Here is a 20901-nt window from a genome sequence, read left to right on the forward strand (position 1 = left end):
AGCAATGTAAGGAAAGGAAGACCGTGACTTATCTTGACTGCGAGCAGCAAGAAAGAGGACTGGTCGCAGTCAAGCTTGGTTACTCATACCAGTTAGGATCTCTGATTGGTGTAGGAATCATTACGTTTTGTTCTCCCATTGGCCTCTGTGTTATGAGCCTTCTGGGAGTTGTAGTTTCTTGACTGCTGCTGTTTAAATTAAAGCAAGTAAGAGAAGCATAATAGGAGCCTCCGTTCTTGACATAAAATGTTGAGGGATGTGGTTTCTTCTGTGGGAGACAGAGTTCCTACCTAGCCCGTTGTTTACAGACCTGATCCGAATTTTTAAATACAGGTCCATAAATCTAATGGGCAAAGCAGAGGAATTGAAAAATGTGGACAAGTGGGCACTGGCCAATATTTTTTCCTAAAGTAGGAGGCAACCTTAGGAGATCCTGGTTTGTATTTTCCAGGATTTAGCGTTGAACGTAGTGTGCGACTTGATTACAGTACAGTACATCCTCGTTGCCCTACACTTTTCGTTTTTTTTTTTTTTAAACATTCGAAACCTAATCGCGGTATTTTCCTTCGCTAGGCAAAGTGGACCGCGATTGATTCAATTTCAAAGTAGACGTTTTCAGTGATAACATTCCATAAAAATAATGTACGAAATATAACTCGGGAAAGCAAAGTTTTCACTAATACATCATAAAAACAATGTATAAAAAAAGAAATAATGTAAAACGGTGTTTTTGTGATCTTATTATGCCTTAAGCACAATATATATAAAAGAATAAGCAAATTCAAAAAGATATCCGCCCAACGTGGGGCTCGAACCCACGACCCTGAGATTAAGAGTCTCATGCTCTACCGACTGAGCTAGCCGGGCGCTGTGTTTGCTGGTTGGAAGTTTCTCTATTAACATTATGTGCAGGAAGCACGGTTTCAGCAGATTTCAATAACGATATCTTTGTGCAATCCACAACATATATCAGGCGTGGTCTTAATATAATATATTTAACCAGCTCTAAAAGCCATTTAAATCTATACTGTACAAAGGAAACAATGGGCCCAGCTCTGTCGTGCATGCGCAAGAGATCGTCACTCCAACGCTGTCACGTGGGCTGGTTTAGTAGCCCCCATTGGCCAACCTCTGGCCCGACTTGTTTTCGCCCTTCTTGCTGGCCGGGTACTCACTTCCGTCGTCCAAGACACACAGAGCAGCACTTGTTGCAGACTGCGAGCTTTCTGCTTACAACACCGACCTTAAACCACTGCCGCGAGTCGGCACTGTTTCAGGATGGCGGGGTCTTAATTTCTCAAAAGAAATGTTTAATATTGTATTGTAGCTATATTTACCAATCTAGCCTATTGTGGTTTGATTTACGGCTGGAGGGAGACGATGTAGAGTTACAAGTGACAGTTGGAACGGAGGATTATTGTTCTAGATTCAACGTATATTTTTGGTAAAGTTTATGAATAGAAATTTTAAAGAGCGATCATGAAACAAAAAGCGCTAAAAGTAGTATTGTTTATGATGGGCTACACGACGGTACCGTGTTCGACTTGGCTTCAGCAGTCTGATTATCAGCAACTAAATCGCATTAAAAAGCTCACGGTACCTTATTTTGTAATGAAGTGACATGTTAGTGCTGTGTCCTTTCTGCAGTGTGCACCTAATCTATTCTCCAGCATGGATTAATCTATTCTCCAGCATGGATACATTTTGTTTTGGAACACGTATGTACGTGGGCCTTTGGAGCGCTTGCCTGCATGGGGAGCATGGTAAAGGCGGTTGTATTCACACTGCCAACATTTTAGAAGAGGTAAGTGGGAGATTTAACAAAATAATCGGAAGAATGTATCCCCCCCCTTGACTTCCATTGGAATAGAGGCAATTTAAGGTGGTAAAACAGCCAAGCCATTTTTTGGCTTCAAAAATCGGGACTCGCCCGCTTGAATCGAGTCTGTTGGCATGTATGTGTATCAGCAATGGGTTTCGGTTTACACACGGGTATTCAGTTACTCTCTTTTTATTGCCCACTTCCTTTCGATTTAAAAAAAAAAACAAATCCAAAAATTCAGTTACAGAATCTGTGGTGTGCTGAAAAATCCACTTGAATTCAGCCGTTTTGAAAAAATTATCTATCACGTCAATAGCATACGTTGGTTGCCCAGATCACACGGATCTCATATGGTTCACATTAATCCAATACTATGTTTTTCCAATGTCTCCGGCAATTCAGAATCTGATTTTCAGTCTGAACTATTTTTAGGGACTTATCTGATTTGACACAAAGAGAGCGTTTAACCAAATTAGAAATCCGCGGGGCCATAAAATGGCACCTGAAATTTTCCCTGTTTATCTAGTCAAGTTTTCACCCAAATGGCCTTTGATTGCAGGCCTTTTGAGTGCAATGAAAGTAATGTTATCACAAACGCAGAGGGGTGGTACTATCTACCCTTCCTTTCACTACATATCATACACAGGCAGGACCCCTCTAACATTCCCAAAAATAAATCTGCAATTCGTGTGTTAACATTATTTTGTGAGGATAGCCCTGAAAACTATACCCAACAACCTTTGGAATAATATAATTCAGAGATAGTGCCTCATTCTGCCTATCCTTGATACATTTCCCTTCACACAGCTCAGTTACTTAATTGACAGACCCTACAGCACATTTCTCTGGCCTCTATGTGACGTTGCTTGGGGACAATCTTAATTTGTCGAGAGAGAGAATCAGCAACAACATTGAATACTCTGGGAATGTATCCGACCTCAACGTTACATTCCTGGGCCATGCAAAGCACCTTCAACATTATTCGTCTAGCTAATAGCAGCTAGACAAGAGCTTTATACAATAATTTTGAAAACAATCTTGACTGCTATGACAATGTGTGCTTTTTGAGACTACAAATATTTGCTTTTAGCCAGATTTTTTACTTTTGATTGACAAAGGCATGGGCAGCTTCCCTGATAATAAAGTTTTAAAAAAACTATCACTAAAATAATAAATATTGACAAAGCCAAAGCAAGAGACCTACTCGATTTACGAATGGTTGTTTGATTTATTATTAGGATTCTAATGGTACCCAAAGTTTATGGTTTTGTGTTTTTAACCTTTAGAAATGATGACTAATATAGGTTTTTAAAGTACTGAAGTTAAAGTTTGGAGCCAAAACTACCACATAGGTCTTCTAAAATCTGTATCTTCTGGTCTTCCCAAAGAATGCCCAATTAAAAAAAAAAATGCAAATATACCTCCTCTTAGTAGCTCATTAATTTCCCATTATCTGGTCTTTGTAAAATGCATACCCAGTTGATACATAGAAAATAAAGCCAAAGTTCGTAGGGAGCATATATACGTGTATATTTTTTCAGTTCAACTCCACATTTATCACAAAATTTTACAAAAATACAAATATTAGCAGCAAACACATTGTTGTCTTAAACAAAGTTTTCTCAATTTTTCATCCATTGTGCTTAGAGTTTAATAAAAGCTATACGCAATAAAACCTCTGGAGAGAAGTACCTATTGCAAATCTGGAGCACTATCGTCTAAGGAGTATAAACCATCACTTATATGAGCCCCAAAAGTCCCCTTTCTACTTTCAAGGGGAAGCCGCTTCCCACTTTTCATATCTCTCAAACAGTTCTCTTATTAATCCATCATAACACTCCCACACATGTATTTATCCTTTACATCCCTTCCTACCCCTATCCTCATTTGTGTGGGCTCTGCAGCTCTCAAATATATTATAAGACTTCACCCCACAGTTTATTTTCTACCCCTTCCAATAATCTCCATTTAAAACCTTTGTATCTCTCAAAAACTGGCCTTTCAAGTCACAAACAGTTAGGAGCGCACCTGCCTGACATCCCAGCAATTAATCTGCCCCATTGCATCATGGTAGATGTAGTATCTTCAAAAAACGAACTCCATTAATTTTTAAATATTTCACCTTTAAGTAGGTACAGCCTTTACTGTGCATCTCTGGACACATGTGTTTCTGGGTTAATCCCTTCTTCAGCAGAGAACATATTTGTGGGGTGCTGGGAATGCTGCCATAAATCCCCCGGTTTCAGTACCTCTTCCCTGGCATGCTGGTGCCTGCTCCAGAGCTCGTCAGCCCAGTAGCTCAAGGGAGCCTTTAAAGTCACAAACAGTTAGGAGCGCACCTGCCTGACATCCCAGCAATTAATCTGCCCCATTGCATCATGGTAGATGTAGTATCTTCAAAAAACGAACTCCATTAATTTTTAAATATTTCACCTTTAAGTAGGTACAGCCTTTACTGTGCATCTCTGGACACATGTGTTTCTGGGTTAATCCCTTCTTCAGCAGAGAACATATTTGTGGGGTGCTGGGAATGCTGCCATAAATCCCCCGGTTTCAGTACCTCTTCCCTGGCATGCTGGTGCCTGCTCCAGAGCTCGTCAGCCCAGTAGCTCAAGGGAGCCTTTAAAGTCACAAACAGTTAGGAGCGCACCTGCCTGACATCCCAGCAATTAATCTGCCCCATTGCATCATGGTAGATGTAGTATCTTCAAAAAACGAACTCCATTAATTTTTAAATATTTCACCTTTAAGTAGGTACAGCCTTTACTGTGCATCTCTGATTTTCAAGAAAACCTCCCATATGTATCCAAACCTACCTTCCATTGATTTTTATAATATCAATCCTTCCGCATAGCAAGATTCTTTTCAACAATCATTAGTACCCCAAATAATTTCATCTAGAATCATCTAATTTTACACAAAAAAGCAAAAGAAAGAAACACACCCATAAATATAAAACACTATTTATTTCAAACCAACTCCTAAATCTCTACTCCTGCGACTACCAAAACCCAAGTTTTACTCTGGGTTGCCAATGCTACTAAATGAATAAACTTAGTTCACTTGCCAATTTTCTTTTTTCTACAGCATCAAATGCATCCACTAACCAAACATCTTAAGAACAATCTACATTTACAGCATAATCTGGAACATCCTCGTTCTTTCTTACTCGCCAGCACTTCCTTCAAGAAAGAACATCCAACTGATAAACAACTTGCAACTCTACCCTCAAGGTTCTCTACCCTCAAGGTTAAGAACTTGTTTACTCTATTTTTAGCTTTCTCTATCATTATGATTAAAATATGTTGTTTCAATGTCTTTTTCTTGCCAAGCAGTTTATTGTGTGAGAAAAAGGGCTGATTGCAGAGGCCCCCTAACTTTTTGCCCCCATTTTCCACTTTTTGCTGGTGTTTTCCTGAATCTGATGGTGCCCTGGGTACTGCTAACCACTCCCAGGGCCTGTGCTCTATGTAAAATGGATATGCAAATTAGGCTAATTATAATTGGCTAAGTTAACCTACCTATAAGTCCCTATTATATGGTAGGGCATGTAGGTTTAGGGACCACAGCATAGGTGGTGCACCCATAGGTGCACTGCTGAGGTGCCCAGTGTCATTTTAAAGGCAGGCCTGCCTTGCTGGCTGCTTTTAAATTAAAGTTATATGCAAATTCGACTTTGGAATTAAAAGTAGTTCCAAAGTCTTAAACTACCTTATTTTTACATATAAGTCACCCCTAAGATGTGCCCTATGTGCCCCCAGGGCTGGGTGCCATGTAACTATAAGCAGGGACTTTATAAAAATAGTTTTATAAGCCCTGGTGAGGTAAAAACAGCCAAATTTGTTTTCCCCTCATTGTAGTAAATGGCCTTCATAGGCTAAAATGGGGAGACTTTATTTTAATTTTTAAAGTCTCCTTAAATGATGCATACCAAGAGTTTGGTATCAAACTAATTGTTGTATTAAATCCCACAATTTCCAGTTGTTGAATTTAATATAACTTGTTCAGGTAAAGAGTTTTAAACTTTACCTAAAAAGTTGCCAATTTCAGCCCTGCATTGTTTTTGCTGCTGTGCTCTGATTGGCCAGCCTGAGCAGCTTGGCCAAGCTGCCTTAAGTGGCCTGGCTTCACACAAAGGAATGTGCCTGTGGGAAGGAATCTCCCCTCAGCAGATGGTGAGGCAGGAAGGGGGAGGGCTGCCAAACTGGTCTTCAAAGGCAGAGAAGGACATTTGGAGCAACCAGCAACACCCCCACATCCTGCAACCCCAGACAACTAGGTGCCCCCTTGATTAGATTAGGAGAGGGGTGTGTTTATGATTTTTAGCCACACCAGTGGTTGGGCTCAGCCAGAGGTAACCTCCAAAAATCAGATTCAGCCATGATGGATTTTTAGAGAATGTTGCCTCCTGGGATTGATTTTTGGCACACTTCCCAGGAAGTGGTCATCACAGGGGGAATGACCCTGCACCTGATTGGAGAACCAGGACCCCCCTGCTTTTCACCCAGGAGCAAGGATAAAACTGGCAGACCTGCACCCACACCTCAGTTCCCTAACACATCCAACAAGGAAGAACGACAGAAGAAGAAGGACTGCCCTGCTGGACCCCTGGCCTGCACCTGGAACCTGCACTCAGAAAGACTGCACCAGCTGCACACTTGGGCTTCACCACAAGAAGGACTTTGCCTGGCTTCAACTGGTTCAAGGAGGGACTCCCTGTTTGCTACAGGTGAAAAATTGCTAACCAGAGTCCCCTGCACCAACTCCTGAAGAAAGCGACCAGCTGACTACTGTCCAGTGGCCAAAAAGGAGTTTGCGCCAGGTGCATTCTGGGAGTTGTAGTCCTCACCCCACAAAGACCATCTCAGAACTTCTGGACCCCAAAAGAACCTTAAAAGGACATCTGGGAGAAGCCCCAGAAGTTTGGACAACTTTTGAAAAAAAAAGCTCCATAGAGGGACCGACCCGCTGCGGCAACTCTAGCCGGCTTGCCTCAACCGCGACCCGGCCTGATTTGCGGGTTCGTCCCGGTAAAGAAAAATCGTCGAAAAAGAGACTAAGTCCGAAGGTAAAAAGTTGACTGGGACCTCCCAGCCATCGTATCCGAGAAGGGCTCCATGGACGTCGGATCAAGATCCAGGTTTACCCTGGTCGACGGATTTTCACCTTGAAAAAACGACTAAGTCCGAAGGTAAAAATCTCCACAGAGGATTCCAGCATCGCGTATCCGGAGAAGAGCTCCAGGAGGTCGGATTGGACTGGCAGGTTCGTCCCGCTGAAGAAAATCTGCGAAAAAAAGACTAAGTGTGAAGGTAACATTTTAACCAAGGCCTCCCGCGGCCTGTAGCCGAGCAGGGCTCCATCGCGGTCGGCCTGAAACTTTGACTTTGCCCCGGTCGAGGTGCAAACAGATGACCCGTTTGGCGCTTTTTGTTTCTAGGCGCTAAAAAAAAAATAATTCTTTAAAAATTCATATCTCCGGTTCCCCTTATCTGATTTTATTCGTTTTGGTGTCATTTTAAAGATAAAAATATAATCTATTTTTATAAATTGGTTTTGGATTTTTAAACTGTTTCCTGTGTTTTATTTAATTACTGTTTTGTGATATTTGAATGCTTTACACTCTGTCTCCTAAGTTAAGCCTTGACGCTCGTTGCCAAGCTACCAAGGTTTGAGCTGGGTTTAATTTACTGAGACCTAACTGGACCTAAGTGGAGGTTAGTGGCCTATTGCTAAGTGTAGGTACTTACCTGCCCTTACCAATAACCCATTTTCCAACAAGGACTTGTTACTCCCAGTCAGGACCTTTGTGGATAGCCTTCGTGTAATTGCTTGTTTATTCTTTATGACAGCATTCTGTAGTCGTTTTTCTTAAGCATGTTGGGAGTTGTTGTTTCTTGGATGCTGTTCAAATAAATGCAAGAAAAGATAGCATAATACTTCCCTCCGTGTCTTTAATAAAATCAAGACTTTTTTACAAAAGAAAAAGTAAATCTCCATTAATAAGAGAACTGTTTAAGAGATATGAACAGTGGGAAGTGGCTTCCCCTTAGAAGTAGGAAGGGAGTGATTGGGGCTCATATAAGCAATGATTTGTACTCAGACGATAGTGCTCCGGATTGGGAATAGGTACTTCTCTACAGAGGTTTTATGGAGTATAGCTCCTATTAGACTCTAAGCAGTTATTGTAAACAGTATAAGGAACCAAGCTAGGAAAGTAACTCGGGGACTGTAATAAAATCCTCCTATTTGTGTTTTTGGTCTATAGAAACAACGTGTCTATGAGAGGATTCACAATTTTGAAGTAGGTATAGATGGAATGAAACCTGAGAAGACTGGATATTTGTGCTGTATCTGTAAGGTGGGTGAAAGTTGGTATTGAGATGAAACAGAAATAGGGTGCTAGGGGCTGGAGACGAAGGAATACACACTCATGTGGAGAAGGCGGAACATAATATGTGGTGTAGCAGAATTAAATTGGTTTGCGTAAATAAAAAATATTATACCAAGAAAAGTCAGAATGTTTTAACAATGGTTGTTCTTGAAGCTGGAATACGAGGACACAGAGACTATGTATATGTTTAATTTTGGACTGTCTCAATGTTGTGTTTTAATTCAGTGGAGGTGGGTTGAAATATAAAGAGGGGGAATAATGGGAAATGTTTTATGCCATCAGGCTTCTTGAAGGAAGAGTGTTTGGTCCTTCTTTAATTTCCCTATTGTATTTTATTCTTGTTGTTTTCAGCCATGAAGAAGCAGCACCCTTTGCTGCGAAACACATGTTGGCTTTGAAGAATAATAATTTAAGCACTTGTACTTAACAGTTGACAAGAAATATATTTCTGTGGAATTGTAGTATGTACAATGGATGAAAAATTGGGAAACCTTTGCTTAAGGCAGCAATGTGTTTGCTGCTAATATTTGTATTTTTGTGAACTTTAGTTAAGTAGATATGCTCCCTACGAAATGTGTGTTTATTTTGTAAAATGCATATCATGGTTGGTTATGGTGTAATGAAAGATATGAAAACCTAAATAGTGCAACATTTGTATTAACTACAAAGAGGAAAAGGTGTGCAGTTCACATCGTTAAACACAATGTCACAACCATTAGTCAATCTGTACGGTTTTGTGCATATGAGCTAGTAAACGTCTAATGAAATAGGTGTTTTGTTTCCTATTCTTAAGGTTCAATTGTCCACAATCCCTCTGAAACAAAAAACAGCTTTAGCTGCGAAATAAAGGCTAAATGTGTCGAATTAATGGCTGTAGGAAAGTACCCTCTTTTTGGCATGATTACCCCCACTTTCTGCCTGCTATCAGTCAGTCCCTGGGATTCTGCTATTTGTGCTCTCTCCCTCCAAATGTGGTTGCCTAGCACTTTTGTACTCTCAACAATTGGCATACTGGTGCCCCCTTATAAGTCTCTAGTCTGTGGTACTTAGCTACCCAGGGCATTGAGGCACCAGGGGTTCCCGGTGAGCTGCAGCACATATTGTGCCACTTATGGGAGCCCATGCAAAATGGGTCTAAAGGCCTGCCATTGCAGCCTGTGTGAAAAGGTGCATGCACCGTTTCACCACAGGTCATTGTAAGTCATCTGTATGGTGGGCCCTGCTAGCCCAGTGGATAGGGTGCAGGTACTTGTGTGTGAGGGCACCCCCTGCATGAGCAGCAGAGGTGCCCCTACAAACTCCAGCTCCATTACACTGGACGTCAAGTGCAGGGAAGTCATTTTCCCCATGTCCTGGTCCTGTGTCCAGCTGCATAATGGTAACTCCGAACCTGGGCATATTTGGTATCAAACATGTCGGAATCATACCCCAATACCGTTGTCAGTATTGGTTGAATGATTCCATGCACTCTGGGGGCTCCTCAAAGGTTAAAGGACCCCCTACCCCCCAGCATTGCTCCTACCAGTCGTCTAGGGTTTTCCAGACAGCCCGCGCTGTTGCCTCCCCTCAAACAGGTTTCTGCCCTCCTGCTGCTTGACTAGCTCAGGCAGGGGAAGGCAGAACAAAGGATTTCCTGTGGGAGCGGGAGGCAACACCCGCTCCCTTGGAAATAGGTGTTACAAGGTTTGAGATGGGTAGCCTCCCAAGCCAGTGGTTTGCTTTGAAAGGCACATTTGGTGTCCTACTTCCATAAACCGGTTTGCACCAGCTCAGGGACTCCCTCGTTCCCTGCTCTAGGTTGAAACTGAACAAAGGAAAGGGGAGTGACTACTCCTCTGTCTATCACAACCCCAGGGGCGGTTCCCAGAACTCCTGTAGGTGGCCACTCAATTCTGCCATCTTGAAACCAAGATGTGCAGAGGCCCCTCGGGGAGTGGCCAGGTCAGGCAGGTGACGTCAGAGACCCCTCCCGATAGGTGGTCACCTTGCAAGTTGACCAAACCTGCTTTTAGAGCTATTAAAGAACTCCCTTGAGGGTGGGTCCCCAGAGTCGATGTGCAAGATTCCACCAGGACTCCTCTGCATCGAACACTTCTACTTCGGGCCACTGGAACCAATACTACACTCTTCAGGAACCGATAAGACGGAAATTCCGGCAAAAACTTAGCTTTGCAACATTGTTGCTCCGGCTCCATCCAGCAACTGCAACATTTTCCCAGCTGTGCAGCTTCTGGGGATGGGTAGACTTCAGCTGCACGAATAATCAAGAAGGAATCTCCCTTGGAGTGAAGGAGTCACTCACCTGCATTTGCAGGCACCTACAGCAATGACTTCTGGCTGCATGAATCTGTTCTCCTCTGGAACCGCATGGATCCTGCACCACAGGTGGTGGTCTGGAGTGTTCCCTTTGGTCCTCTCTGCCAGCTGCCAAACTTGGGAGACTAAGCCCTTGCCTCTCCTTGCAGGACAATATCCCTGTGCCACATTACTCTTGCAGCTACCCAGGCTTGTTGTCCCCTTCTCCAAGGGATTTTCAGGCTCCTAGTAGCCCCGACCCCCAGCGCTTCTTCCTGTCACGCACAGTCTCCTCTTTGCTACTCCAGCAATGCACGACTCCTCTGCAGGCGTGCTGAATGGGCCTCTCTGAGACTTACTGTGCCTGCTGCCAGTGGGCTGCCTGTGGGGGCTGCGAGTGCTTCTGTTGGCTCTCCCTACTGCTGAGGGTCAGCCTGGACTCCCCCTGGACCTTGCTGGTCCTCTTTAACCTTGCAACTCTTCTTTTGCTCCTCTTACATTTGCAAGGTTTGTTGGTAGTTCTCCTACACCACTGACCGTCTCAGACCCAATGACCGATTTGGGACACTATCCGCACCACTCCAAGGACTTCTCTGAAGCTCCTGGGCTCCCCATCTGGTCTTCTTCCCCCATCGACCTGGATCTCCATCCACAGAAAGGTGGGTAGTAGCTCCTGCCCTCATTGGACACTCCATCATGGACTGGACTGCCACCTTGTTTTGCAGGCACTCTTTGTAGATAAATGGCCCTTGTTGCAGTTAGCCCCCCCGCCCCCCACACACATTTTTGCCAGATACTGATGCTGACTTGACAGTGTGCTGGGTCACTGCTAACAAGGCCCCAGCACCAGTGTTCTTTCACTAAAAATGTACCATTGTTTCCACAGTTGGCACACAGATAAGTCCCTTGTAAAAGGTACCAGTGGTACCAAGGGCCCTGTGACCAGGGAAGATTCCTAAGGGCTTCAGCATGTGTTGTGCCACCCTAAGGGACGCCTCACCTAACACATGCACACTGTCATTGCAGATTGTGTGTGTAGATGGGGAGAAAAAGGCAAAGTCAACATGGCATCCCACTCAGAGTGCCATGCACACAAAACACTGCCTATGGCATAGGTAAGTCACCTCTCTAGCAGACCTTAAAGCCCTAAGGCAGGATGCACTATACCACAGGTGAAGGCATAGCAGCACGAGCAACATGCCCCTACACTGTCTAAGTCTATCCTTAGACATTGTAAGTACAGTGTGGCCATATTAAGTATATGGTCTGGGAGTTTGTCAAAACGAACTCCACAACTCCATAATGGCTACACTGAATACTGGGAAGTTTGGTATCATACTTCTTAGAATAATAAACCCACACTGATGCCAGTGCTGGATTTATTTTAAAAAAATGCACACAGAGGGCATCTTCGAGATGCTCCCTGTATTTTACCCAATCCTTCAGTGCAGGACTGACTGGTCTGTGGCAGACTCCCACTGAGAGACGAGTTTCTGAACCCCTGGGGTCAGAAACAAAGCCTGCACTGGGTGGAGGTGCTTCACACCTCCTTCCTGCAGGAACTGTAACACCTAGCGGTGAGCCTCAAAGGCTTAGGCTTTGTGTTACAATGTCAATATATATAATACACTGTTCCAGCTAAGCAAGAGAAGAAGGATACACGGGGGGGTCCTAAATTTTAGGAGCAAGAAACCTCACACACCCATATGGGTGTCATGCTTCATCGTCGGAGTTACTCCTCGTTAGACCGGCACTGCAATGTCTGACGGGCACCGCCCCATATGGGGGAGCTCTTTGCCGGAGATCTTTATAGTGATGATGCCACGACCCCAAGTGTAGGTATGAAAAATAGGAAATAGGAGATGAAAGTTGAGGATTAAAATTGGCTCTCAAAACCTAAATAGCGGGTAAATAATTTATTAGTCCAAATAAAGGATAGAGGCCAAGATTAAAAGATAGTCGCAAGAGTGAAACAGAGGTAATGGTCAATCACTCTATAACACAAAGAAAACAGGGATGGAGAAATTTACAAATCACCCCTCTCGGAGGTCGACATGTTTTGCGTCTCTATGGTCCATACGGATCCAGCGACGCTTCTTCAGGACCTAATGACTATGTGTAATCTCCTAAATGTGAAATGTGTGGATCACTACAGTCTGAAATTATCAGTAAGACGTATCCAGTCACTTACACTAGTTCATGAAAGAAGGATGTATTATTCCTAACAGTCGCCCTGTAATTAAATAAACACAGGTCAAACAAGGGCAATGCATATTTACATAGCGGAGACGTCATCAATATCAATTAAGGAAGCGACGGTGTCAAAACAATGGTGCGGTACAGTGAGAGTGTCAACACGTGATACAAGCAGCATGCACATGGAAGTAAGACAGCTTACCGTCCCCATTAGGGAGCGTTCTTCATGGGACCACACAGACCAGTGGTCAGGCGCAAAACTACTCTAAAGGTGGGGTACAAAAAGAAGAGAGGTAGTACAATTATTAAATAGTAAAGTGTCTAGGTCAAATGTATGGGAAAAACCTAGAGAAGTATTTATGCCCCGAAGACAAAATGTATAGCATGGTGGGTGTTTAAATTACGCACCAATATAAATGGACTTAATGTTGACATCCCATGGACAGTTTGGCCCATTAATACATTTTTCTATACTGATGCTACACAAATATGCTCTCAAGCATTTGCTTGATCACGACCACATCTAATGTTGCTGCAATGTTTGTTGATTCGCAGTTTCGCTGCTCGTGTGGTCATCCCCACGTAGTGTACTATTCCCGGTGACTCAGCAGTGTTCCCTGGTTACGTGCGAAGTACTTCCGGGTCGCGGGTTTTTATTCGAGCGTACCCCGGTGTTCCACACTCATTCGGGAACACAGACCCGGGTAGGTCACCCACTCTGGCGGCGATATTATCAAGAAAGTCATCACCGAATACTGTCTGACTTTTATGATTATGATGACCTATGCCTTTTGATAAGATTTTTATCGCGCCGAACCCTTCGCATTAGCGACTTTGTTTTTTAACCACTTGCGCACTCTTCAATCCCTCAGGGGAGCATGATTTAGTTATTCACGCTGGGCCCTGTTTAAACGATTATTACTCGTTTTATCCACAGCCTTAGCTACGTCTACTAATTCATTCCTTTTACACCTAACAAACGGATCGCTTCCATTCGTACCTACATTGGGTGCCTGACTCTATACCATAGGACTTTTTCCTAAGTGATCAAATAGGATAAGTCTACCCCTGTCAGACCCATGGCTGAGCGGATTACTTACCATATAGTTAGATGTTCATAATTTGAAAAATATTGTGGGTCACTTTTGAGACAAACGACATTAGTACCATGCTATACATTTTGTCTTTGGGGCATAAATACTTCTCTAGGTTTTTCCCATACATTTGACCCAGACACTTTACTATTTAATAATTGTACTACCTCTCTTCTTTTTGTACCCCACCTTTAGAGTAGTTTTGCGCCTGACCACTGGTCTGTGTGGTCCCATGAAGCACGCTCCCTAATGGGGATGGTAAGCTGGCTTACTTCCATGTGCATGCTGCTTGTATCACGTGTTGACACTCTCACTGTGCCGCACCATTGTTTTGACACCGTTGCTTCCTTAATTGATATTGATGACGTCTTCGCTATGTAAATATGCATTGCCCTTGTTTGACCTGTGTTTATTTAATTACAGGGCGACTGTTAGGAATAATACATCCTTCTTTCATGAACTAGTGTAAGTGACTGGATACGTCTTACTGATAATTTCAGACTGTAGTGATCCACACATTTCACATTTAGGAGATTACACATAGTCATTAGGTCCTGAAGAAGCGTCGCTGGATCCGTATGGACCATAGAGACGCGAAACATGTCGACCTCTGAGAGGGATGGTTTGTAAATTTCTCCATCCCTGTTTTCCTTGTGTTATAGAGTGATTGACCATTACCTCTGTTTCACTCTTGCGACTATCTTTTAATCTTGGCATCTATCCTTTATTTGGACTAATACATTATTTACCTGCTATTTAGGTTTTGAGAGCCAATTTTAATCCTCAACTTTCATCTCCTATTTTCTATTTTTCATACCTACACTTGGGGTCGTGGCATCATCACTATAAAGATCTCCGGCAAAGAGCTCCCCCATTAGGGGCGGTGCCCGTCAGACATTGCAGTGCCGGTCTGATGAGGAGCAACTCCGATGATGAAGCATGACACCCATATGGGTGTGTGAGGTTTCTTGCTCCTAAAATTTAGGACCCCCGTGTATCCTTCTTCTCTTGCTTAGCTGGAACAGTGTATTATATATATTGACTTATTACTTGGGAAGGCATACACTGGACCATAATTCCTCCCTATCCCTCTGGTTATTATTTCCTTCAGTACAGCAGCTTAGGTGTGGGATTCTTTTTTCCTTATACCCCCAATGATGGATAGTTTCCAGGGTCTTTGTTTTGATGACGACATCGTGTCTGCAATTCTACAGACTCCATCAATCTTGGGAAACGACGGGGCTGGACCCTCGGGTCCGTCTAAACAAAAGTGGGACAAATTATCTGCATTCAAGCGTGATCTTATAAATACTGTCCTACATGGGACCATTATGACTGAATATCTAAGAGCAAACATAGCTCCAAATGGTCTCCTTGTATCTAACATACCTAGGATCTTCCTTCAGGATTTAGCCTTTAGGAAAGACTGGGCCCAGATCGCCTGGAAATGCACCAGGGATTGGTTGGTACTTATTATAAATACATCCAAACAAATAGCAGAATCTATCATGGTACAGATTAAACTCATGGAGGGTACGCTTAAAGCTACAGTCTCACTTGCCGCTTTCAAGAGTCGGCTAACTGAAATCAACTCCGAACTCAATGAGACAAAGGAATTCTTAACCCAACAGAAGATTACTAAATTACAAAAGGATATCACGAGGTTCAGTAGAGAAAAAGTCTATCCTTATATTACAGATGACCACTGCTGAGACACAATCATTGTCCTCAGATGAATCCTCCTCCTCTATTAGGAAACCTCGGAAATACAGCAATAGTTCTTCGTCCAAAGGGTGGAGTACAGATGATGATGGAGCACATCCTTTCTATCACTATCCCCAATATCTTCCTGGGCAACCCCTTACATGGCAACAGCCCTTCCCGTTTTACCAACCACGCCCCATGTTACCGTACTTACCTTTTTTAGGCCGGGGCAGAGGAAGGGGCAGAAGGAGAGGAAGAGGCAGGAGGGTACACTGGGCCCAGGACGAACCTCAAATGGTGACTCGCAGCCAAGACAAGAACCCACCAAATTGGACTTAGTGGTAAATCTTTCATCTAGACCGCTCTCCTCAGCCGATACCCAGGTCTTGAACAAAGGGTTGGGCTTTGTACCCACACCTAAAGAAGATTCCTTTCGTCTCCATTGTGAATTGTCTCAGTTCTTCAGAAAAATCCAATTACGATTTTTCTTCAACAATAGACCTAATATGGAACGGCCTCCAGACTCAGGTCTAAATTTATGCCCCCAGCCTCATCGATGCCGTGTGAAGTATTGGCATTCGAAAAAGCAGTACTAAGTGACATCGCTTCTTTACAACCTAAACAGTGCTTTCTCAATACTTCCAATGTTGAAAAAAGTGCCCTTAAGACTTTGGCATCTGACGCTAATATTGTTATCAAACCAGCAGATAAAGGTGGGGCCATAATCATGATGAACTTGACTGACTACAGACAGGAGTGTCTGCGTCTACTTGGAGATTCCACCTACTATACACAGATCAGTATTAACCCTACTGAGAGATTACAAGCTGAAATACGTGGGATGATAGAGGAGGCCCTACGTAATTCATGGATCTCGCACAGAGAAGCAGAATTTTTAGACACAGTGAATCCTCGTACCCCCTACTTCTACTGCCTCCCCAAAATTCACAAAGGCAGATTGCCTCCACCAGGTCGTCCAATTGTCTCTGGGATAGGCTCAGTCCTTAAACCATTGTCGGTTTTCTGTGACCATTTTCTTCAACCTATTGGCCAGGAATCTGCCACTTATCTCAAAGACACCAAAGATGTCCTCAATTTGATAGAGACTATTAACTCTACGGTTCACATTCATGCTTTAATTACCCTAGATGTCGAGGCATTGTACACTAGCATTCTGCAAGAGGCCACATTACAAGTAATCAAAACTGCTCTCCTGTCTGTCTGTTAATCAGCCACTCACCACCCCGGTTCATTTCATAATGCACTGTGCTGCCCTAGCTTTGAAAGATAATTTTTTTCAATTTGAGGACCTACTTTTCCACCAGATCCGCGGGACATCGATGGGTAGTACTTTTGCCCCGAGTCTCGCATGTCTCTACATGTTTGAATTTGAATCACGGTTCATATTGCCGAATTTGAATCCTTTTCACGGCCACATCAAACTATGGCGTAGATATATTGGCGACATCCTGATAGTGTGGCAAGGCACCCTTGCTGAGGTCGACCAATTTACAATCTGGGTCAATATCTTGGATCCTTTTTTGAACTTCACTTCTTCTGTATCTAGTACACAGATACCTTTCCTGGACCTACTGATCAGCATAGAGGGTGGCAAATTATACACTTGCACCTACCAAAAAACCCACTGATCGCAACAGTCTTTTGTTATATGAGAGCCATCATCCAAAAGCACTAAGATAATCTACACATATGCATTCTAACAGTACGTAAGGAGAAGTGCAGATTCATGAGACCAAGTAATGAGTATATGGACCACATTATAGTATGCATACTTTCAAAGCCATATTTAGTACCAACTATACAAAGTTGCCAACTCTACATAATAAAGATGACTAACATTCTTCTTTGGGATGTGTGAGTTTCATCCAAGATTTATTGAAAATTATACTGAAAAGATAGAAAACTTGTGAAAAATACATGGACTTTAAGTGGGATTTGCTGTGCAAATGCAGCATGAATGAGTTGATCTATGAATTACAATAGGCATTATCACTGAAATGGTTTGATAAGTCTTTAATGTTGTTTGTTATACTTGATGCAAGCCAGACAGGCTTAGTTACCATTTTAGCAAAAATGGGGAAAAAGAAGATCACACTTTTTGGGTTGCATCAAAAAAGCTCAAAGGAGTTGAGTTAAGTATTCAATAATGAATGAGAGTTGATGGTTTGAGAGTGGGTGGTTCACAAATTTTAGACTTTCCTTTGAAAAAGACTATCATCCAAAAAGACCATAAGCCTTTGGTAAGCATCTTGCAAATCGCTGGTACAGGGAGAGTATCTCCACGGATATCCAAATTAGCTTGTAAATTATAGGAATACCATAGAGTACATTCTAGGTAAGGCAAAGATTCCTAAAGATTATCTGTACATACTACTTGTGAGTTGGATGATTGTGATGACTGATGTGGTCGTAGAAAAGGTTTTCTGATACATTAGGGGATGCGTGTGCAGGGACAATGAAAGAGTGGTTAAAGGCCATTGTGGTTGACCTTCAGCATGTAAAAACTCAAGACGTTGATAGTTAAAGAATGGCCTAAAGAAAAGTACAGTTGTTTTGAGGTGCAAAAGATGATCTTTCACCTGAGGAGGATGTTGTTGTGAAAAGGAATGTCATAGTTCCTGAGACTAAAACTTATAGGCGTCGTACTTGAAGGGCCTGTAGGCATGACTAGCACCAAAAAAAATAGGATGACATATTAGTGGCTATATGATGCTGATGTTACATTAATCAGTGTTATATATGTAAGTGATCCAACAAGACATTTTAAATCGTGCATGTCCTATGACAAAAGTAAACCTATCCTAAGGACCTTGGCAAAAGGCTGACGTTGATTTCATCAGTCCATTGAACACTTTGCCACAAGCAATGTTTTACAATACGAGTTCTTAACCTGACTATTGTGAACCCCGACTGAAGCATTCCTTTAACCGGAGGATGCCTACTGAGTCATTATTGGAAATCAGGGATCCTAAGCCTAAGCAATTTCAATGATTTGAACCTGAAAACAATACACAAACAAGCAATGGCAAAGCCAATGGGTGTTGCCTATGCTGCAATCCGAGAGCTATTGTCACTGCCAAAGTCTTTTATGCATGTTGTAATGATATGTGAGTTTTGACCACTGACTCCATGTTGCACTTAGCTTAGCAGTGCACCGTCACTTTAGTGACCATCAGCTTCATTTTGCCTATTGACTTTATTTTAGCATTAGCCACTGCCATTTTAAAAGCTGCAAGTAGTTTCTACATTGTACAATGTGCAAGTTTTAATCTTTGTGTTTTTCCCCACCAAGGGCTTAGGCTGACAAGAATGTACTCAGGCGGCAGGGAACGGACTTGTTTTGAATTGGCACCTTGGGATTGTGGCCAAGTCCCGACATGTTATTTTTAAAGCAGGCCTAAAGCAATCATCATTTTTTTAAATAAATAAACTTCTGCAGGGAGAGGGATGTTCTAGACTTTTCCTCTTGTTTGTTCAAAGTATAAGAGGCCGAGACCAGATGGACCGGGGACAGAGTGCTTGCAGATCTCACGACGCACATCCAGGACGCTGAAGTGTGCTGTCCTTCCTGTGAAATTGATCTCTCTCTCCTCGATCGATTCTGGGATCTGGCGATCTGATGCTGAATAGAAGGAAGATGAAACAGTGATGCCCTTTTCTCATGGTGATGCATATTTTTTAATTCATTATTTGTTTTGCATTATAATATAGATACATATATTTTCTGTGTATATTGCAGTGGAGGATCATTTGTACATTCCTTAATTTCATTGCTATGACCATTTTTAATGTGTGCTTTCAGCATGCTAATCTTCTTTCAGGAACCTTGCGTAGTGAAATAATAAAGGTCTTCTTTCGACTAAGAAGCGCATTCCAGAGATTTTTGTCAGAGCATGAGTGTTTCAGCTCGATCATTAGTGAAGCAAAACACATGTGTTATGGAGTGAAGGGGTTGTATGTGGTGTGGAGTGAAATTATGTGGGTTGGATTGGAACTGTTTGTTATGAAATTGTGTAGCATGGAATTGTGTGGTGTGGTGTAGAGGGAAGTTATGTGTATTGAAATTATGTGGCATGGAGTGCAGTGGAATTGTGTGGAGTGAGATTGTGTGACATGGAGTGTAATTATGTGTAGTGGTATTGTGTATCATGGAGTGGAATGTAGTGGAGTGGAATTATGTGGTGTGGTGTTTAATTTTGTGACGTGATGTGGAATTTTGTGTTGTGAATTGGATATGTGTGGTGTGTAGTGGAATTGTGTTGTGAAGTGACATTATGTGGTTTGGTGTGCGAGTTAGGGCAGGGTGTGTGAATTTTATTGACATCTACATTATGTATCAATATTCTTGTGTAGGAAGCTACCTGTGTAAATACTATATCAAAATGAGATATAGTGTGCACAGAGTCCAGGGGTTCCCCAGAGGCTTAACAGAGGCTAAAGTAGATAATACTAATGCTCTCTTTTGTGGTAGTGTGGTCGAGCAGTTCAGCTTATTAGAGGGTAGTGCAAAGCGTTTGTGTACACACACAGTCAAGAAATGAGGCACACACTCAATGACTAACTCCAGGCCAATGTATTTATATAGGGAAAATATATTTCTTACTTTATTTCTAGAAAAAAATAAACTAAGAAAATAATATTTTTCTATATAAAAACCTATTGGCCTGGAATTAAATCTTTGAGTGTGTGTTCTCATTTATTGCCTGTGTGTATACAACAAATGCTTAACACTACCCTCTGAAAAGCCTACTGCTCGACCAAATTACCACAAAATAGAGAATTAGTATTATATAATTTTGCCACTATCAACCTCTAAGGGGAATCCTTGGACTCTGTACACACCATCTCTCACTTTGAGATAGTATATACAGAGTCAACTTCCTACACTGGGTCAAAAATTAAGCTGCCTAACTTACAAGGCCGTCTGTGTGTGCGAGGCAAAAACGAACTAATCCGACAATTCAATTGTTTCAGCACATGTTGCAGTAATTTTTTTCCATAACTTACAAGTCAAAAGTATTTTCAGCAGAAACTTAGGTGTGGTTCTCATGTTGTCAGGGACTTGTATCCAAATGACCAAGATAGCTCAGTGGTTTTATGTCCTACAGCGGAGAGGGGATGAAATGTGGAGGTTGACTAGCTCAAATGTTTATGGGAGGAATCTCATCCATAGGCCGATGGCCAGAGAGCTGGAACACACAACTGGTTCTGGGTCAACATGTAACCCGAGAGACGAGACAGGAATGTAAATTCCTCTGACAATGGAAAGCAGTTAGCTAGGAGGGCGGGGGTAACTAGTTCATGGTAGTTCAAAGCAGAAGTGAACTCCACGGGTCTGAAGACTCTACGACTGCATTTCATGAATACGCCACAAG

At 42.5% G+C, this 20901-nt stretch overlaps 1 non-coding gene across 1 annotated transcript; it reads right to left on the minus strand.

Annotated features, from left to right (window-relative positions):
- Positions 1 to 794: 794 nt before the first annotated feature.
- On the minus strand, positions 795 to 867 carry TRNAK-CUU (transfer RNA lysine (anticodon CUU)). The gene has a single exon. It is a non-coding gene; the product is annotated as a tRNA-Lys (tRNA).
- Between the last annotated feature and the right edge of the window lie 20034 nt (positions 868 to 20901).

Source organism: Pleurodeles waltl, chromosome 3_1, assembly GCF_031143425.1.
Source record: "Pleurodeles waltl isolate 20211129_DDA chromosome 3_1, aPleWal1.hap1.20221129, whole genome shotgun sequence".
Taxonomy (NCBI): domain Eukaryota; kingdom Metazoa; phylum Chordata; class Amphibia; order Caudata; family Salamandridae; genus Pleurodeles; species Pleurodeles waltl.